The sequence below is a fragment of the Cryptomeria japonica genome, chromosome 2 (genome assembly GCF_030272615.1).
Source record: "Cryptomeria japonica chromosome 2, Sugi_1.0, whole genome shotgun sequence".
NCBI lineage: Eukaryota > Viridiplantae > Streptophyta > Pinopsida > Cupressales > Cupressaceae > Cryptomeria > Cryptomeria japonica.
This window is the reverse complement of record NC_081406.1, coordinates 657049672-657071295: the sequence shown is the minus strand read 5'-3', so window position 1 is coordinate 657071295 and position 21624 is coordinate 657049672. Positions and strand designations below refer to the sequence as shown.

The 21624-nt window shown below is 42.2% G+C and overlaps 1 protein-coding gene across 1 annotated transcript in view; it reads left to right on the top strand.

The window, feature by feature from the left end:
• The window catches only part of LOC131034074 (protease Do-like 1, chloroplastic), a 103535-nt gene that overhangs the window by 1552 nt on the left and 80359 nt on the right, over window positions 1–21624 (top strand). The window lies entirely within an intron of this gene.

Sequence of the window (21624 nt, the reverse complement as noted above, 5' to 3'; positions counted from 1 at the left end):
GTGCAGAAATTAATGCATGTATTTGAGTTTCAAAAGCCACCGGCTGTCTTTTTTTGATTGTTGCACATTGCTGCTCTTTATTTAGTCTTAAACAGGGGCGTAATACAGATACAAGACAGCAAAAGAATGTCGTGGATAGTTCTTTGAGTTGATTAAATGGTGCGCAATCTCTGTTATTGATCAATAATATCAAATTTTATATAAGTGATTACTGATTTATTGTTGACATTGTATACTCCATGAATGCCAGAGTAGGTTTGATCAGTAAAATAGGCCACAAGCAACTCAAATGTAGTTTAAATCTCATGGAATTACATCTGTATAATGACCCTAAGTTGTGGTTGTAAATAACAGAATTGCTACTTGTTCTAAAGAGAGCAGAAATCTGGAAAAATAGTCTCAAGTGAAATCTATGGGAAAACGGGAGAACCAATCTGAATTTTCCCTTGCAACAGAAAACATGACTTTTGAAAAACCATAAAATGTTAAGAGTTCAGTACAATAAACCATACTGAACATCGTTGATCCACATATTCCTTGAGAACTCAATGGAAATTTGAAGATCAAGACAAATTAATCAGTCAGATGAAGAAATCATTGGGATCAACCGTGGTCAAATTAGATTGAAAAAGAATATATTGACTATGATACTTTGTCCATGTCATTATATGAGTGGAAAAAGTGGTTAATAAGCTTGGACTCGAAAAAATAAGGCCCTTTTTACCTTTCAAACATAGTTTCCATATAAGGACATTTAATCATCATGTGGCTAGCAAACATATATTCATTAGCGGGATAAAGATGGTTAAATATAGAGAATAGTGACGAGTTTATGTTGTTAAATTGCCACTCGTCATTAGTCATTTGCATTTAATTGATTAGAACTAAGTTGCCGGTACGGGTACGGGCACAGGTACGGGTACGTGGGTATGGTACGCTGGTACGACAATTTTTTTAGGGGGGGGCTGGGTACGTATGGGTACGTCCGTACAAAAAAATGTAAAAAACATAAATATATACATATATACAGTCTAATAAGTAGAAACAAAAATTAAATTTAGAATCCCACATATCATCCATATGCTAAACAAAACTTGGAACTATCATATATGATTCATATTGATATAACTATAAGTCTATAAGTCTATAACAAAATTACAAATTTACTATAAGTCTAATCTAATATGAAATATCCATTTGTCAAACTTTGAATGTTATGATAGATATCGAATTCATTGTTCACTGGCTCAACCGTTCAACAATAAAATAACACAACTAATAATCAGCAATAGCATCATATGGGTCACTAGGAAGATCAAGATCAACATCATCATTGACATTAGATGATGTAGGTAGAGTACTGGAACCACATGCAGCCTCACTGCCACTTGCACTAGCAGCACATTGGCTATCAGACTCCCCAGAAAGTAAAGATTGTGTGGCAGCTGAAAAATCCAAATCAGTTCGCTCTGGATCTACATCCCAAAACTTTGTGCTCCCATCCTTATACTCATTTTGTTTATGAGTAAGAAGGTGCAAGTTTGAATGCACATAAATGAGCTCTTCCGCCTTACTTGCTGCCAGTCGGTTGTGTTTCACTGAGTGGATAAAGGAGTATGTGCTCCAATTTCACTCAGATGAAGAGGAACTAGCAACCTATTGAATAATTGACACAAAGTGAGAGGGTGACAATTATAAAATAGTAAAAAATCTAAATTTAGAGAGCAATAAAAATTAAGAAACTTACTTGCGATAAAACTTTGATTGCAAGAGTTTGAAGGTTTGGTGATGTATGGCCATTGAGGTACCACCAAGCATGAGAATCCTTTTTATACTTGTCACGGAGAGCGGAAACACTTTGACCATTGGAGGCTACAAAATCAGCAAACTCACTTGTCATTAAATCCTCCATTTCAGAATCTGGGAAGAGTTTAGTAAGTGCTGTCCTACACCCTTCACTGACTTCTGAATCTCTATATGGTGGTACCCTTGATGGCTTAGCAAGCATTTCATCACTATAAAATTTGGGAGTCAATGCAAATGCAAGAAGATGTAGTGGGGTGGTCATTTTGTTCCACCGCTCAACACAAATTGATTGAACCTCTTTGAAGAAAGTTTCTTCGGGATCTTGCTCTTTTGCATTGATGATGGCTTTCATTTTCTCAATCATGGAGTCAATGCCATCATATACCTCTCCCAAACATGGGTGATCCATATCAGTATAACGGATCATACTCATGATGGGCTCAGTGAAACTCAAAAGATATTCCACTCGATCCCACCAAGTGTCATCTAGGATCATGCGCTTTACATTTGCTGCCCTTTCAGTATTGGATTGCCTCCATAGGGACCAACTTTGACTAATTACCATGCTAGCAAGTGGCTGTCTCACCTTCACAAGTTGCCTCAAGACGATTGTGTTGGATGCAAATCGAGTCTCGGCAACCTATTAAAAAATTAAAAATAAAAATTAGAATACAAAGAAGACATGATAAAAAAATAAAAATTAAGTAACCATCAAAGTGAAATGTAGATTTTAAAAATTGAAGTGTTTCAATTACCTTTAGCAACTCCAACTGTGAAAATGATCTGAAAATGGCCTGTGACATGTTATGGTTTGTGATGAACATTTGGATCTCTTCAGCCTCAACATAAATTTGTTTGATCCAATGTATTTTCCTGCCTATCTTTTGTAGCATGAGGTTGAGAGAGTGGACAGCACAAGGTGTCCAAAATATGTGTTCAAATTGTGTCTCAATCAACATACCTGTAGCTCTACAATTCTTTGCATTGTCCGTTATTACTTGGACACATTTTGAGGTCCCACATCCTGAATGCATTGTATAAGGATGTTAGCAATAAATTGTGCATCCTTCACCTGTCCCTCACAATCCACAACTTTCAGAAACATTGCCCCTTTAGGGTACACTGCAATTACATTAATTAATGGCCGATTTTTGGTATCCTTCCATCCATCTGAAATGATGGACACCCTTGTTTGTTTCCATGAATTTTTAATGGGAGCCAATGCATTGTCTATGTTTTTTACCTCCTTTGCTAGTAAGGTGCTATGCACCTTCTCATAACCTGGCCCTGTGTACCCTTGTGGAGCCTCATTTACCTTTCTCAACATATCCTGCCAATATGGTGATCGTACCACATTAAATGACAAACTGTTTGCATATAGACATCTTCCAACGGATTGATTTGCAATCTCTCTAACATCATTCTTAAATGCTCTCTCTAATAGTCCCCTACTTCTCTTCACAATAACAGGTTCTTCACTAATTGGGTCCAAGAATGGGTGGCTCTCTACCACGATATCAGGAAAATCGCTATAAGATGGAGAAGTAGGGGGCCTCTTTGATCTACTTCCTCTTCCTATCAACAAAGGATGGTTTGAGGCACGACCAACTCTTGCATCTGCTTCCTCTTGCTCTCTAATATATCCTGCTATTTCTTGAGGTGACATCCCATTTCCATCCTTTCCTAGACATGGTTTGATTCCTTGTTGGGGAATGGCACAAAAATGGGCTTTGACACGACTGTAGCAGCTAGTTTTTTTCACACTACAGAAGTTGCATATCCATAAAAATGTTCCACCACCTTTTACTTGGTCTATTATTTTGACATATTTCCATAAAGGTGAATTTGGGTCAGTTTTGAAAGTCTGTTGAGGAGTAGAGCTTTGAGGAGTAGAGCTAGTAGTCGTTGCCATTATGATTTCTACAACAAATTAAAAAAAAAATTATTAATATTTAATATTAAACAATAGATTATAAATGTTAAATATATAAAATTAAATTTAATAATTTATTTAAAATAAAAGTGAAATTATTATAATTATGAAAGTTATTAGGTTTTTAAAAAATATACCTATTATTAAATTATTATTATTTTAAATATGAGTAGTTTTAAAAAAAAATTATTATAGTTTAACTTTATTTAATAGTTTGTAAATTGTTTGTTAAATGAAAACAAACAATCTAATGAAAAATTATATTTCTATTAGATTGTTTGTTTTCATTTAACAAACAATTTAATTAGCAAACTATTAAACAAAGTTAACAAACTATAATAAATATTAAAATTTAACAAACTAATAAATTTTTTTAACTATAATAAAATTTAACAAACTATAGCAAACTATAATAAAAAAATTAATATCAAACTTGTGGGAAAAAATGGAGGATGCCGAAGCCCTCCTGCCGTGGCGCCTCCCGCTATCGTCGCGCGCCTCCTCTGTGTCTGCGTGCCTCCTCTCACCTCTGTGCCGTCGCGCCTCCTCAAACCCCTATGCCGTCGCTTGTTAATGGTTTCGCGATTTTTCGGTTTTCCTTTTTCACCATGCGTGGCGTGGAATGGTTTCACGATTTTTTATTTTTGCCTTTGCTTTAGGGTTTTAAATGTTAAACGACATATTCGACCCGTGAAAAAAACCCTCGAAATTTGCGAATGATGCGGATTCATCAAAAAAACCGTATGGAATTGCCACGTCTACACCGGATGCGTCGGGATTCGTGAGTCAAATATCGGATACGTTTCAGGAGGAAAAAATCGGTACCCTGTCCGAATCCACAGGGATTCCAGGGCGAATCCGAATCCGATACGCACCGCATCCGGATTTGTGGGGAAAATGTGAAGTACCGGTAACTTAGGATTAGAACTGTGTGCTTTTGACTATTAAACAAGGTACACATATTTGACCTCTTTTAAGAGGTAACTTGACCACTGCCCCAGGTTGATAACTGTACTCAATTTATTTAGGAACTTAATATCGTTTGATTATTGTACTTGCTTTGACAAAAGATTAATTTCCAATTTTAATTTCTGTATAAATTGCTATGTTTATTGAAATAGTGATAGTTAAATGTCTTAAATGCTTAATTGTCATTGGTGTGAACAGTGTAGTGTTCTACTTGTTTGATCTATCGCTAATGTAGGAAGGTTGACCAAAGAATTGGTGCCATTTATTTTTGTTGATTTATGTATTTTATTTTATTCGAAGTTGAATGCCATGTCGACCACTGTATATGTTTGGCCAAGAGAAGAATTCTTTGTCTGAACATAATTCTAGTTGACTATCTTAAATGCTGCTTTTCTACCATAAATATTGCTACACTTGTTTTTCTAAATCCTCAGTTGAGGTAACTTCCGGGGATGAGATATGGTTGAATACTCAGTTGACATAACTTGTGGGGATAAGATCTGGTTAAATTCTCAGTCAAAATAACTTTTGAGGTTTATAATTATTAAGGCTCAGCTGAGGTTGTTTGTGGATCTTTGATATGGTGATATGATTTATTTCTTAGTAAGAAGAAACTTGTGGGACTAATCAAGTCCTCATTTGCAGTAGCCTGTTGGGATATTACTGCGAACCTTGGTTTGGAAACTTAAATAGATCAATGTGCTATTGTAAATGGAAATTTTTGGGCATTCTAGAAAAAACAAGTTGGGTTGGAGTTCTGAATTAATGAGCCAAATTAACAGTGGAATTGGCAATTAATGTCAAGGCATTCTTGTTCTTCCAAATGTGGTTTGGTGATGATCTTCTTCTGTCCTAGATCTGTTGAGTTTGATTGCTAACCTTGCATGTCTTGCTTTTGTGTCAGTATCCTGATATGATCGATAATGAGGTTATTTTTACCCTTTTTAACTTAAAAAACTCCTTTTTCTTTTCTTTCTATTCAAAATATTTTTCGTTGACAAATTTATCAGTGAAGAAACAAAATCTGCAAATCCTTTCACAAATTGCATTTAACAACTGCATAGGACTTAAATCTCTTTCATACCAATATTCTTCAGTGTTGACCACTCAAGAATTATGTGTTAATTTTTTGGGCTCCACTTTCACACCCTTGAGACTATGTGCCATAAATACTTCAGCTTTGTTACAAAATAATGCACATGGATTTTTGTAAATGGCTGATAAGTCTTCAAAGCCTCCAGGGTAATGTCTTAAATGTGCCACATATCTTAGCTTTAACCAAGTATTTTATGATTTATCAAATACTACAGTTACAAATTTACATGGACGTGGAAGAATCGTTTCCTGGAAGGTAGCTGGGATGCTGGTGAATCTAAAAGGCATCTACAAATGGTTAATTTCATGTATTGTTGTGGATAAATTCCTTATAACTCCTTTACTCTTGCTCATATCTGATTGTATAGTGGATGCAAATCAACTTTTGAGAAGTATTTGGTACCTTGTGGTTCTTGTGACAGCTCGTAGTAAGTGCATATGTTTAACTTCCTAATCAATGCACTTGCAATAGCTCTTTTCCTTCGCTAATGCTACTGGACCAATGCATGAAGTCTTGTAGCCCCACTATATAACTTAATCATTTTGCTATAGTTTCAATACTAAATTTTAGGAACTTGGGCTGTCTATGTTTTCTTAATTGCTGGACTACTTGGTATGGCATTATCACATCCTCCTTAATTAATCTTAATCTTAGTTTAATCTTGTCACAATAAAAGTAATCAGCTAATTAGTAATTTGCATTCTAGAAGACTTAAGGTTTCATTATTCTTGATTTTAATTAGCATTTTTTTGTTTATAAAAAATAAAAAATGTTTTAAAAAAATAGCTTAATCTAACCTAGAATGCAAATTAGCTGATTACTTTTCTTGTTTGTGAGGAAAAATAACTTAGGATTAGAGAATGAAAAATTATATTTTCCAAATCTTAAATTCTCATACAATGAATTTGATTAATTAGAACTCAATGAAACGATAGATGCAAATCTAATTGAGAGAGTCGATGATCAAGCCCCAATGATGCAAAATTGAATTAGAAAAAATCTGCTAAACTCTTGGAAGACTGTAAAACAACCCTCAAAAATCCTGAGGTATGTTAGGTCACTTACCCATATCTTGGAGTCTGATGGTCATGTGATGGATGGAGTTAGGAAGATGGCTGTGATATGTGTGTGGATGAACAGTCACTCTTTCACCAAACCCTATTCAAAATAGTTGAGCAGTGGAAAAAAATGGTGGAAGAGTAAAGACATGAGGCTGCCAAGGTAGCTCTAATGCAGAACTAGAGATGACCTATAGGCCACCCCAATATCTTTCAAGAGTGGAATTGGAGCATGCAAATGAAAGACTACGGGTGCTATATATAAGAGAAAGAAGGTGTAATCGTGATGGCTGATAGTGATCTAATGAAGCCCTACCAATATTGTCATGTAGCAAATAACTGCAGTGGTGGTTGTAGGTGATTGTGTACAAAAATGCCCTTCTGAAAAATGCTAGTGTGATAAAGTCAATATGTGGTTAAAATAAGATTTGGGGCCATTTATAGGCAGTTCTAAAAACCAAGTGGAAGGATAATAACATCACATGTAACCTAAAGAAGGTCCAAAGTTCCAAGAAGTTGGAAAAACAAAAAAAAACTATTTAGACTCAAAGAATTCCTAGATGTGAATCATGGTGGTGCATGACTCTTTTGAAAGATTCACGGTTCAACAATGTTGTGCACTTCAGATTCTTTTAGGGATTGTCCTTGCGAAGTCTTCAAGGGCCTTAATCATTTGTAACATTGATCGACAAGGTTAGGATGACTTGATAGGATGTTGCAAAATGATTAATAAACTTGGACTTAGTTACAAGAGTGGTTGTGAGGTACGACATTCTCAAGTAAAATAGAGACATTGCAACTAGGGCCGTTGTGATGGTGGATTTTTCCTCCAAGTAACAAAATCCTCCATATGGTCAATTCAGTGCCCAGGTAAGGATGCATGGCGCCAAACACGGGGTATGGAGGAATTTTCCTCCAAGGGCAAAACCCTATGCAGGGTCAAATCAGCGCCCAGTTTAGGAAAGGAGTGCTATGCAGGGGTTAGGAAGGAATTTCCTTCTTGGTGATGAATTCCTCCACGTGATGAAATTGGCATTGAAAGAGGGACATGGAAATTAAGTCAAGAATTCAAAATTCCTTAGGAAGAAAATTCGCTCAAGGAACAAAAAATTCATGAAGAATTTTCAAGGCAAAGGTAAAAATTGATCAAGGAGAAAGCATTTTCTCTCTTGAATTTCGAAGCTCAAAATGGAAAAAATTCCTAAAAAATAGGAAAGGTGATGAATTGATCAAAAAATTTCTTGCCAAGGAGAAAATTACACCCAAGATGAAGAAATTCTAGGAAAGTGAAAAATTGACTAAGTGTTGGAGATTCCTTCTTCAGGACATAATTCTTGGAATAGGTGAAAAATTGACTAAGTGTTGGAAATTCCTCTCTTCAGGACAAAATTCTTGGAAAAAGGTGAAAAATTGACAAAGTGTTGGAAATTCCTTCCTTTAGGACAAAATTCTTGGAAAAGGTGAAAAATTGACTGTGTTGGAAATTGCTTCCTTCAGGACGAAATTCTTGGAAAAGGTAAAAAATTGACTAAGTGTTGGAAATTCCTTCCTTCAGGACATAATTCTTGGGAAAGTGAAAAATTGACTAAATGTTGGAAATTCCTTCCTTTAGGACAAAATTCTTGGAAAATGTGAAATTTGGCTAAGGATTGAAGAAATTCCATCCCCAGGGGTAAAGTAGAATCAAGGTCAAGATTGGGTGTTGACGGGAATAATCATTATGTTATGTTGTTATATTATGTTTATGTTGTCGTCGGTAATAATGAGTTACGGCGGTCAGTTAGTTAGCCGACGGGTAGGTAGTTGGAGTTGCGACGGTTGTGTCGCACCCCTTCGGCTGTCATATATTGTACCACCTCCGGGTGTTGGAGGACATGTAATATTGGCGACAGATTATAATATGAACATCCTTTGACATTAATGGCAAGCTTATTCTGGTACTTCTTTTGTATTGGCATTGTGCATTACTGTTCGATCTCTGTATTCTTCCTGTTTACCTAGTGAGGTAAACATTTGGCGCCGTTGCCGAAATTATTTCGAGAGGGACGGGAATATACTACATGGCACAGGGATAACGGGACAACCATTGCCCGAGGGGACGAGCAGTAACCCTGACGAAGATCACCAAGAACTGTTCGAAGGAGAACGAGCACTCACAAAAGATTTCTCTTGCATCCTTCAGGCGGCCATCGAAACACACGTACGGAGGGAAGCCACCATTGAGGCTGTTCCAGAGGATGCTATGTGGAGCACGCTTGGTGTAAGCCCGGCGGTGAATCGGTTGATGAGCAATTTGCCTAACCTTTTGGCTCAAGCATTTTTGGCTCTTCAAAACTGCAGAGAAGACACCTACCGTGAGAACCGACGACAACACATCTTACGAGAATTTCATGAGCGCCAGGATGACGGACGTAGAGAGGACCGACGAAGGACAAATAATCCTTAAATTGTGAAGGGAGAGAAATAAAGAACACTGTTGGAAGCGAAGAATTATGTTGATTGTATACAAAAGAATGAATTAATAAAGACTGTTGTGTTTTGGTTTATGTGTTGTGAAACATGAAATTGTACCACAATTAATGCCCAATTTATTGAATAAAGACAGAAATAAGAAATTAGAAACCGACGAGTGGGAGGCTGCGCAGAAGGCTTTGATTCTGGAACAACGTGTAGAACGTAGACGGAGGCTGAGGCAACTTGCCGAAGGACGACCTGCCGAAGGGTTGCCCGAAGGGAACCAAGGAGGTGTCACGGAAGGTGCAGAAGCCGAGGGGAATTTCTACGCGTCGCCAGACTACTGTAGAGCGAGAAGCATCGAAGAGTTTATGGAGGAAACTAGGTTACGGAGAGAACTAGTTGAAGAGACTCGAGATCGGTTCAAAAACTTATCTCTCACGCCACAAAGGGAGGATCACCGAAGGGAGCCGGGCACGGGTGACGGCGAAGGGGAAGCTAACCGCACGGTAGTCGCTCTCACGCCACAAAGGGAGGATCACCGAAGGGAGCCGGGCACGGGTGACGGCGAAGGGGAAGCTAACCGCACGGTAGGTACAAGGCAGAACACCGTACCTTTGGTCACCACCACAAGAGACATCAGCGGCATCAGAGGGAGCAGCGCCGGAGGACAGACACGGCCACAACCGCCTCCAAGTGGACGACTTCCATCAATGGCGACCAAACAGAAGTTGCCCAAATTCAACGGGGATAGCAAAGATGATCCCGCACGGCATTGCCGTACCTGCGAAACCATCTGGACAGCCAACGGGGTGACTGACCAGGATGAATGGATGAAGCAGTTCCCCGCCACACTGAGAGGAGTGGCTATTGATTGGTATTTAGACTTGGATAAAACCGGGGTAACTACGTGGGATGAATTGAAGAAAGCATTCGAGAAGGAATTTCGGCTTCTCCGAGATGATAATGAGATAGTCTCCGAAATCTATGGAACAAAGCAAGGAAAGAAGGAGACCGTACGGGCATATGGCCGCCGGCTAAAGGAATTAGTCGGAAAGATGGAAAGCCAACCGGCTGATGGCTTAAAGAAGCGGTGGTTTGTCGAGGGTCTGAACCCTAAGCTACGATGAAAGATGAAAATTGTGCCTCCGACATCCTACGATGATGCATACAATCGGGCCATGGACTTGGAAAGTGAAAATAAGACGGCCAAAAAGAAGAAGAATAGATCTTCGTCATCCTCTGAAGATGATACGTCGGAAGAAGAGAGTAGCAGTGATGAGAAGCCGAAGAAGAAAGTCATGACCCTTCAGAAGGATATGGAACGGATGTTAAAAGAGTTTAAGACAATGAAGGGGACCACAAGCAAGGATGATGAACTGTGGTGCACGGATTGTAAGGAGAGCGGCCACACAAAGGGTGTCTGTCCCAAGAAGGCATTCTGTGACATCTGCCAGATCATGGGACATTCTACGAAGGAATGCCCATACAATCTGAAGGCACGTAACCAGCAAGTGCTCTTTGCACATGAGCAGCCCTCCACATCGGATTCAAACAATAATGCATCTTCCGGAGGCTACCGAGGAAACCGACAAGGTGGACAGGGGAATAATAATAATTCCACCAGAAACAGGGTCCAATACGATGCGAAGGGACGCCCGATGATTCAATGTAGGGCTTGCAATCAATGGGGTCATTACGCACGAGAGTGTAATAACAATGACACCGCTCAAAAGCTATGTCGGTGGTGTGGCCCCGGTGACCATGAAGATGCCGATTGTCCGAAGTCTGGCGTAGGGGCCAATCTGATTGATATCGAAGGCAACACACGGGGTAAAGAAGCCATCCTTGCTCTTACCTGAGGGCAAGCAAAGGAAGCCCGATACCCCCATCCCCGCACGGAGAAGCAGAGAATGACGGAGGCAAGGGAGGAAATAGAAAGGGCCATGAAAGCCCGACGAGGAGAGACACACGACTCATCTGGACCCTACTGCACAGACGCGGAGAGGAACATTGTACGGCAGATGCTCCAAATGGAGGTACCTGTGAAACTGGAAGACCTCCTACACACCATACCGCAATTGGGGACAGTGCTGTTGGGCACGAAGGTTGATAAACCCAAACCGAGAGACATGGACGCTCCCATACTAGGAAGCTCGGCAACAAATCCAGTTGTACTTACTGTCAACAATGGCCGACACCCAGCTGTGGTGGAGATGGGCATCCTGGGCACCATCCTGACGGATACTATAGTAGACGGCGGTTCCGGAGTAAATGTCCTTCCGGAGGACACATGGAAAAAGCTAGGAAAGCCCACTCTGTGGCCACCTACGTTTAATCTGCTAGGTGCAGACCAGCACGGGATTAAACCCCTCGGCATGTTGATGGCACAGCAAGTCACCGTGGGTGCACAACCTTTTGTACTCGACTTCGTGGTCATTCCATTGAAACAGAAAGGGTATGACGCCATACTTGGAAGAGGATGGTTGGTGGAAGCGAAAGCAAACCACAACTGGAAACGAAATACACTCGATGGAGAGCGGAGGCAAGAAATTCACTATTGATCTCCGGACGCAGTTGGTGGGCGAGGAACTTGCCTCTTCCTCGGGATCTGAATCCGAGAGGGAAAATGACCCACGAGATGAAGGGAGAGAGGGGATGGACCCAGATGCCGAAGGCATATTAAAAATCGGAGGTTGCTGTTCGGAGGATGACACAGATTCACTAAATGGATTGTTCCATTGGCAGCAGGAGGACTATGAGATGTTCTCACCCTCCTGTAACGTATTAAGCGTCGAAGGAGAGGAGCCAGATCAATATCCTCCAGAATACAGAGAATATTGTAAGGGAGACGCCCCAAACCCTGGCGACGTAAATAATCCGAAGAGTGTCGGCAACGATTGGAACCCTGTGTGGAAGGCCGTAGCCTTCAAAATCTTTATTATCCTTCTTCTTCTTATGTACGGGAAGGAGACTGTAGTCCCTATAGAATTTGTGGCTCCAGGTCTTCGGATGGCCATGGAAAATAAACTTGCCACCAATAGGTTTAAATTGAAACCCTATCACGCGAAGCGCGCAGGGGACCCGAGAGGCCGGACGGACACCTGAGAGCCCGAAGGGGGACCCAAGAGGATGGAAGGGGACCTAAGAGGCCGGGCAAGCGACTTGAGAGGCACAGGACAAAAGCAGGAGACTTTTGGGCGAGGAAAACCGAGAAGGATGAAGGGCGATCCCAGAGACAGGGGACCCGAGCCGAAGACTCTTTAGACAACTTACCCCCCAAAAAAAAAAGAGAAAAAAAAAATCGCACGGTCGTACGATAGCGACCGTACGGTCAAAAAAGAAAAAAAGAAAAAGAAGGGGAAAATGGCCACCGTACGGTGGGACCAAGGTGACAAGGTGACACCACCGTGCGGTGGACGGTGCACCACCGTGTGGTGGAAGCACCGACGGTGGCACCACCGTGCGGTGGCATCACCGACGGTGGAACCACCGTGCGGTGGAAGCACCGACGGTGGCACCACCGTGCGGTGGAACCACCGTGCGGTGGAAGCACCGACGGTGGCACCACCGTGCGGTGGAACCACCGACGGTGGCACCATCGTGCGGTGGTCACACCGTGCGGTGGGAGCCACCGAAGGCGGTCACCAAGCCAAGACATCAAAGACGCCACACAACACCACCGCGACGAAGAACAAAACAACCCCGCACACCGGCATCACCGCACAACAAGGGGTAAAGGGAAGAAGACGCCGAACACCGCACCAGCACGCCACCACGTGATGCGAAGGGTAAAGCACGGGCCGACCGCCACAGGTAGACCAAGCAGCCGCATGATCGGAGGTGCCAATGCTGTGTTGACCGTATAGGGAGGTTGTATGGCCGGGTAGCCATCGGGGACATTATAGTGCTCTTAAAAAAAAAAAAAAGAAAAAAAAAGAAACGACGACGGCCAGATTTAAAATGATTTGCTGACATCTGGAGCCTAGACACTGAAAATATTGGAGTGTAGAAGAAGGGTTTTGACATCATAAAATATCACAGAAATGATGTGCGCCATGGACTTTCATGGGGTTCTGAAGGTTGTAAATTGGTGTTGGCGGTGGGGGCGCTGCCCCTCGACCCCGCTGGGGGCGCTGCCCCCAGACCCCCAGTTTATTTTGAGCTACAAAAGACCACAGGAAGTGTTGTGGTTGTTCGTATTGTGCGAAAGAAGCCCACAGCTAAGCATTGGCAGGGAAGCCATAAGCCGTAGAGGGAGACGGATTTGGAGGTTGCGAACAAACAGAGTTTGAGGGAAGGCATTGCAGGTCCGCGCAGTTGTATGACACCAGGGAGTTATTCAGTTCAGTTTTTAGCCTTTGGGGAGTGTGATGGAGGATTTGAGGTGGCTCCTAGCATTTGTGCCAACGGATTGTGGCCACCTCCAGGCATGACTGGTACGCTTTGAGGAACTCGGAGTATGTCTCGGCTGGACGTGAGGTTGCCTTGGTGGATGCACAGAGGGCTCGAGAGGAGCTGACCACCAGGTTGGAGGCAATAGTCGCGTGAGACTTAGTTCAGCGTACCCAGGAGTTGGATGCCGAGAGAGCAGCACGGGTGGCTATCGAGGACAAATTGGCTAGGGAGACAGAATCATTTGAGTAGCAGTTGGTGGAAGCTGAGATTGAAAAACGTGTTTTGCAGACAAGTTTGGGTTAGGCCCAGGAGAACTGTGATGGCAAAGGAAGCAATATTGGTGAAATCCGCACTTGAGCATCAGATGGTAGCAGAAAAGGGTCTTCAGGCGAGGACGCAGCAAGTGTATAAGATCCGGGCCCGACTGGCGTCAGTAGTTCCTGCCGTTCATCTCTATTTTGTATTAAGTCGTCGGAGTCGACTTCTTTTCTTGGGGGGGATGATGTTGACGGGAATAATCATTATGTTATGTTGTTATATTATGTTTATGTTGTCGTCGATAATAATGAGTTACGGTGGTCAGTTAGTTAGCCGACGGGTAGGTAGTTGGAGTTGCGACGGTTGTGTCGCACCCCTTCGGCTGTCATATATTGTACCACCTCCGGGTGTTGGAGGACATGTAATATTGGCGACAGATTATAATATGAACATCCTTTGACATTAATGGCAAGCTTATTCTGGTACTTCTTTTGTATTGGCATTGTGCATTACTGTTCGATCTCTGTATTCTTCCTGTTTACCCAGTGAGGTAAACATTGGGCACCAAAATGAGGTTAAGGAGGAATTTTTCTTCCACAGCAAAATTCCTTCACCATGGAGAAAATGTGCTCCAAGAAAGGAATGGATGCCAAAATGACATCAAGGAAGAAAAGTCCAATTTTCGAGAATTCCTCCAAGACAGAGAAAATAAAAAAACCATGATCTGGGGGGAAAGTTTCAAAATTTCAAAAAAAAAAAATCCTTCCACAGGGAAGAAATGCGCCCAAGGTGAAGAATTTTAAGGCATGAAGAAAATTGGTGCTATGAGAGAATTTTCTCTCTCCAGGACTCAGGTTGATAAAATTCCTTAGGTGTGGAAGAAGTGGTTAGTTGATGGAAAAACCTCCCTATAGGACGAAGTGTGCACAAAATTTTTCCTCCTGGATAAAAAATCTCTCTGGAAAGATTTTCTCTTTCCAAAATTTCTAGGCATTCAAGAATCCTTTAGAAGTGGAAAAGATTGTTAAAATTCATCCAAGGCAGGAAAATCTTCCAAAATATCTTTTGTGAGCCTGGAATGGAAAGATTCTTGTAAAGAATGAGTTGGCAACATGCAAACAAAATATTATGTGTTAAGGAAGCACAACTCGGAAAATTATACAAGTTCTTATGACGACAAGGCCCACTTGCATGGCAAGAATCTTTTGACTGCATGAGGGCATGGTGGCACATTTATGGCTGGAATATTTGACCAAGTGGTGGCTAACTCAAGGTATGCTGGCATGATGGAACATTTATGGCATTATGGGTGATTCTTGCATAGTGGAGCATTTATTACACATTGGGCAAACTTGGTAGATAATCGTGCATTTAATGCACAGTGGATGTCATTTTTGGCAAACAAGAATTTATTGATAAATGGACATGATGGGTCATTAATGTTTATTCCCACCTTGTTGCATCATGTGTGTAGAATCTTTTAGGACAAACCCTAATTAGGGTTTGCATGTAATCAAGGCTAGATGCCTATATAAGAGGATGACTCCTTCATTTGTAAAGAAAGGAGATTTGCATAATTGTTGCAATAAGTTATTGAGATAATAACAGTGAAACATTGTTCTCTGATGGTGTCCACTTAAGTTATTTTTCAAAACTTGTATGGTTTCACCTTCCTCACTTAGAGTAGAAATTTATTTTCAAGCATTTAGATGAATGGGATTGATGATATTGTTTATAGTGAAATCTTTTGCTCATACCTTTTGTTGCTAGCTGATTGTTATCAATAGTGTAAGGTTAGTTTGAGCCATTTTATGTGAAAGTTTAACTTCGATCATCGGATGAACATTGTTCTCTGATGGTGTTCATTGGTGTTATGAGTATCTCTTGCACAACCTTTGAAGATTGCATTGCCTTTGTGTAGTTGTACAAAGTTGGTGAAACAAAGTGTGGTTGATTTTACTTAAGCAATTATTGTCTCCTATGTTGTTAGATTTAGCTTAGTCTTCCTAAACCCTTTCCCCTTTCATTTCAGTTCATTCCAGTTCAGTTCATTCAAAGTAGAAGCATCACAGAATTGTTATATCCGATGATAAAGTTCCAGCCACAACAAAGAAGTGAAAGAATGATCAAATGTAAGTCCCCTTGGATTACCAACATTTCACATCAAGCCAATTGAGTCATGTCCATTGCAAAATCGGAACCTTGGACTCAATTGTTTGAACTTATTGCAATCTTAACATACAATTGAACTTTGATCAAGAGAGAGTAAAGTGTCCATTGGAAAACTTTATTTTGTGTTGCGCATGGTCACAAAGCGCATGCCAACAAGAAGTAGACAAGAAACCATGCCACAAGTGGAAATAACACCAAATTCACCATAACTTCAATGAAATTAAGTATTACTCCAACGAGTCTTTGCAACAACTTCAAGTTTTCCTCCTACTCTACTCTAACTATCAACTAATTGCTATCTAATTGCTGCTCTTCTCCTACTGTCTTCTTGTCTTCTTATTCACCTACTCCTATGTTAACCTTTACAAATGAGAAAATTGAGCTTTATATAAATGGCTCTTTACAATGAATTGTTGGCGGCAATATTGTACACGGAAATAAAACTAGTTAATTAAATTGTAACTTTGTTGGTTAGTTGGCAACCGAGGGGTGGCAGTTGCGGTGCGACGGTTGGCGCTCGCACCCCCTCGACATCTTTATATAATTCCGAATGTAACTTTTGGACAACGACAATTATGAATGGAATAACATCTCTTATATTGCGTTTGATATCTATGGCATTATTATTCTGCATTACGTGTTTTATCTATGTGCTTTAAGTTATTTACTCGAGAGGGCAAACATTTGGCGCTGTTGCCTAGACGTACTCGGGAACGGAAGACGTGGATGGCGCACAGACACAATGGGCCTACTCGTTGGTGAGGTAAACCCAGAGGCCGACGACGCCCGAACAGAACTTGACACAGGAGAAGACATCGCAACGAGAGAATTCTCAATTCTGCTCCGATAGCCATCCAGACCTACGTTCGACGAGAGGCGATGGAGGCGGAAATCCCACCAAGTGCCGTGTGGACAGCATTGGAGGTGCGGGATGTCGCCAGACCAAGAAGGAATTGAACCTTGAATCTTCTATATTCAAATAAAAGTGTCATTGAGATGAGTTGTATCTGAGGAAATGTATTGCGAATTATGGAAATGTACGGCAATTAATGCCCAATCAATTGAATAAAGATAGAAAAAAAAACAAACAGAAACGGACTAGTGGGAGGTTGCGCAGAGGCCCTTGATTTTGGAGCAGCAAGTAGAATGAAGGCATAGGCTAAGGCAGCTTGCCGAGGGACGACTGGCCGAGGGGTTGCTCGAAGGGAACCCAGGAGGTGTCATGGAGGTTGCGGAGGCAGAGATAGACGGAGAGAAGTACACTCTCTACACTGTCGTAGGGTTGCCCGAAGGGAACCTAGGAGTCATGGAGGGTGCCGAAGGCGACCTCTACAGTTCGCCTGAATACCACCACCGTAGGGTAAGAAGTTGCGAAGAGTTGGTGGAACAAACAAGGCGAAATCTAAACTTGATCGACGCTACTAGAGACCTACTAAAGAATTTGTCCATTTCAGAGGACAACCAGAGGGAGATGACCGAAGGTGACGGTACGGCCGACGGTGCCGAGGGAGCACAAGGGTACTGCACGAGAGGCAATTTGTTCGGTTCGGGCTCAACAACCTTCTCCGGAGGACCCACGAGTGGAGGGTCAGGTGCAGGAGGCGGAGGCGGACCAGGTACAAGCACACAAGGCACCAGAGGAGCGAGACCGAGCGGTGGGATGGCTAGTAAACAGAAGTTGCCTAAGTTCAACGGCGAGGGGAAGGAAGATCCCATCCGCCATTGTCGAACCTGCGAAACCATATGGTCAGCGAACGGTGTTACTGACCAAAACGAATGGGTAACGCAGTTCCCAGCCACGTTACGTGGAGTTGCCATAGATTGGTACTCCGATGTGGATTTGCAAAAAGTGGCCACGTGGGCCAACCTACAGAAGGAATTCACGGAGGAGTTTCGGTTGCTCCGTGATGACAATGAAATTGTAACGGAGATATACAGTACCAAACAAGGTACCAAGGAGACAGTACGGGCATACAACAGGAGGCTGAAGGAATTGCTGGGTAAAATGGAAAGCCAACCAGTAGAGGGATTGAAGAAACGATGGTTCGTTGAAGGATTGAAATCCTCCCTACGAAAAAAGATGAAAATTGTACCCCCTACGTCATATGACGACGCCTATAATAGGGCGATGGACCTAGAGAGCGAATACAAAACGTCAAAGAAGAAGAAAAGCAATAAATATTCATCTGACAATGATGAAGACTCTGACGGGGAAAGCCGCAGCAGTGGCAAATCGAGTAAAAAGGTGCACGCTCTCCAAAAGGACATGGAACGAATGCTGAAAGAATTCAAAGCCATGAAGGGGAGTACAAGTAAGACTCAAGAAAACGACGTGTGGTGTACCGACTATAGGAGTGACGGACACACCAAGGGGTCCTGCCCCAAGAAGGCTTTTTGCGACATTTGTTAGATTGTGGGACATTTGACAAAGGAATGTCCCTACAATATGAAAACCAGGAGCCAACAAGTTCTCTTCACACAAGAGCAGCCGGCCGTCGAAACTTCGCAAACCAACACAACGGCATCATTTAGAGGTTACCGGGACAACAGACGTGGTGGCGGAAGAAATAGCAACAATAACAATAACAATAACGGAAGCCGTATCCAGTATGATGCCAAGGGCCGGCCAATTATCCAATGTAGGGCCTGTAATCAGTGGGGGAACTTCGCCCGTGATTGCACGAAGGAAGCCACCCCTCAGCACCTCTGCCGTTGGTGTGGGCTAGGCGACCATGAGGACGCAAATTGCCCACAGGCAGGGGTTAATCTCCTCAACATTGAGAAGGCTGAGAAGAGTGGTGAGAAAGAAGTACTGGCGATCACCCGCGCCCAGACGAAAAAAGCCACTTATCCCTACCCTCATACGGAGAAGGAGAGATTACGGGAGGCAAAGGCCAATATTGAATGTGAGATGACGGCCGAACGACGGGACAACGAGGTGGCGAGTACATCATCCCGTACGGAAGCGGAAAATAACATCATTGGGCAAGTACTGCAGATGGAAGTACCTATAAGGGTAAAGGACCTTCTAGAAACAATGCCACAGTTAAGAACCGCCATTTTTAGTTCCATACAAACCACTGCGCAGGCACCTTTGCGGGCCACACGGGCGGAAGTTCCGATCAGCCCCTCGGCTGACCCAATGTTGTTGGCCTTAAATAGTGGTCGGCATCCTGGGAACCGTTCTAAAGGACACCATTGTGGACGGAGGTGCTGGGGTGAATGTACTACCAGAAGAGACATGGAAGAGGTTGGGGAAACCCACCCTGTGGCCATCCACATTTAATCTGGTAGGAGCTGACCAAAACGGCATCAAGCCACTTGGCATATTGATGGCTCAGCAAGTGACAATTGGTATGCAGCCTTTCCTGTTAGATTTTGTAGTTATTCCCTTGAAAAAGAAGGGCTATGACGCCATCCTAGGGAGAGCGTGGTTGATCACCGCGAGGGTAAACCACAACTGGAAGAAAAATACACTTTCCATGGAGAAGGGAGGGCGGAAATATACCATTGACCTACACACCCAAGATGTCGGTGAAGAGCTCGCCTCTTCCGACTCGGACTCAGAGGACTCTAATAAAGGGGAAGGGGGTCCTGATGAAAGCAAGGGCAAGAATGCGATGGAGCCGAACAGTGAAGGGGTGCTTGAATTGGAGGGATGTTTTGAAGATGAGGTATGCTCACTTAACGGGCTCTTCCATTGGCAAATGGAGGACTACGAACTTTTTCACTGCAACATGTTGCAGATAGAAGAGACCGCCGATTCGGAGGTCTTCCCTACTGTATACAAAGAATATAAGGAGGGGGAAGCCCATGTGAGTGTGTTGTGACGTTTTCACACATCGCCCCATTGCAAATGGGGACCCCTGCTTTTTGCTTTCTAGGGTTTGTTTTCTAGGTCTTTTAGGGTTTTGTCAGTTAGCCTTTGCATTTTGAGTGTCGCCAAGGGGATCACCTGGATAGCAGGTCCTGTTGGAGTGATGTCCTGATCCTGAAATTTGGCTAAGTCTGGAATGTCTTGATCCTGAAATTTGACTAAGTCTGGAAAACTGAAAATCCTCCAAAAACTAGATTTTGCAATATAGCTCTTGGAGGTCTGAAACCACTCTCAAACATCCTGAAAGTATATATGGAATATAACTTAAAGTATAAGATTCTTTCTTATACTTAAATGTTATATTCCATAAAATTATCTTGATAGAGAGTTCAAAAAGTCAAATTTCGCTCCTGACCCTTGCTGGAGGTCCAAAGCGAATCTTGCTCCTGACCCTTGCTGAGGGTCCAGAGCGAAAAACACCAAAAACATACCTTTTCCCCAAAATTTGACAAAGTTAAGTTTGCAAGTCAGTGAGGGGGCCTAGTTGAAATGTCTTGAAGAGATTTTGGGGGTTGAAAAATGCTAAATTTGAGCAAAACATGAAAAATTGCTCCTGACCCTCAGAGAGGGCCCAGGGCGAGATTTTGATTTACTTCATTTTGCAATGGAAAAGGACTAAGTTTTGAGCATGAAAGGGAAATGAATGACTTTCTCCACCCACCTGAAGAAGTTTTGGCTAGAAATGATGAAGGACCTTGTTGAAAGCAGAAAAATCGCTCCTGACCCTCAGAGAGGGCCCATAGCGAGAAATCTTATAAGGGTCATTGCTAGCCTTATTTGGTCGACTTAAGATGTCAAAGGCATGGTGAGGGATAGAATGAGCATAATGAAGTATCCAGACTTGATCAAAGATGATAAATTGAAGGAGTTTTGCCTAGGAAAGGTAAAATCGCTCCTGACCCTCAGAGAGGGTCCAGAGCGATTTTCTTTGTGTGCACATTTTTGGACCTTTCTTGAACATGAAATTTTATTCATAGCAAAGAACAAGATGACATCTTCCTTGGCAAAGTGATTTTTAGATGAAAAGTGAAACATTTTGGTCCAGGTGGCAAAAATCGCTCCTAACCCTCAGAGAGGGTCCAGAGCGAGATTTTCAAAAATGCATTATTCTTGCAAGATCAAAGTATGTTTTATGATTGTAAGGGATGAAGGAAAACATGTTCTATCCGTTGAATATAATTTGGAGGATCAACACAAGATGAAATCAACCTAAAATTCAAAAATCGCTCCTGACCCTTAGAGAAGGCCCACAGCGAAAAATCGCTTCGGACCCTCAGAGAGGGCCCACAGCGAGAAACCTAATATGAGAATTTTTCATCCAAGTTTGAGGAAAGCTAAGGTTAGGCATGGGTTCGAAACGATGTTTGAAAAACCTTGAAGTGAAAAGAAATCGTTGAGAATCAAAATTATGAAGGCAATTACAAAAATCGCTCCGGACCCTCAGAGAGGGCCCATAGCGATTTTCCTATTTTCTCTCCTTGGTTTGAAGAATTGAGATAAAATCTTTCTTGGAGAGGAGGAGAACGTGATGTGTTATGCCTTGGAGGTGATTTGAAGATTAAAAGATAAAGGAATTTTCCTAAAACCCAAAAGTCGCTCTTGA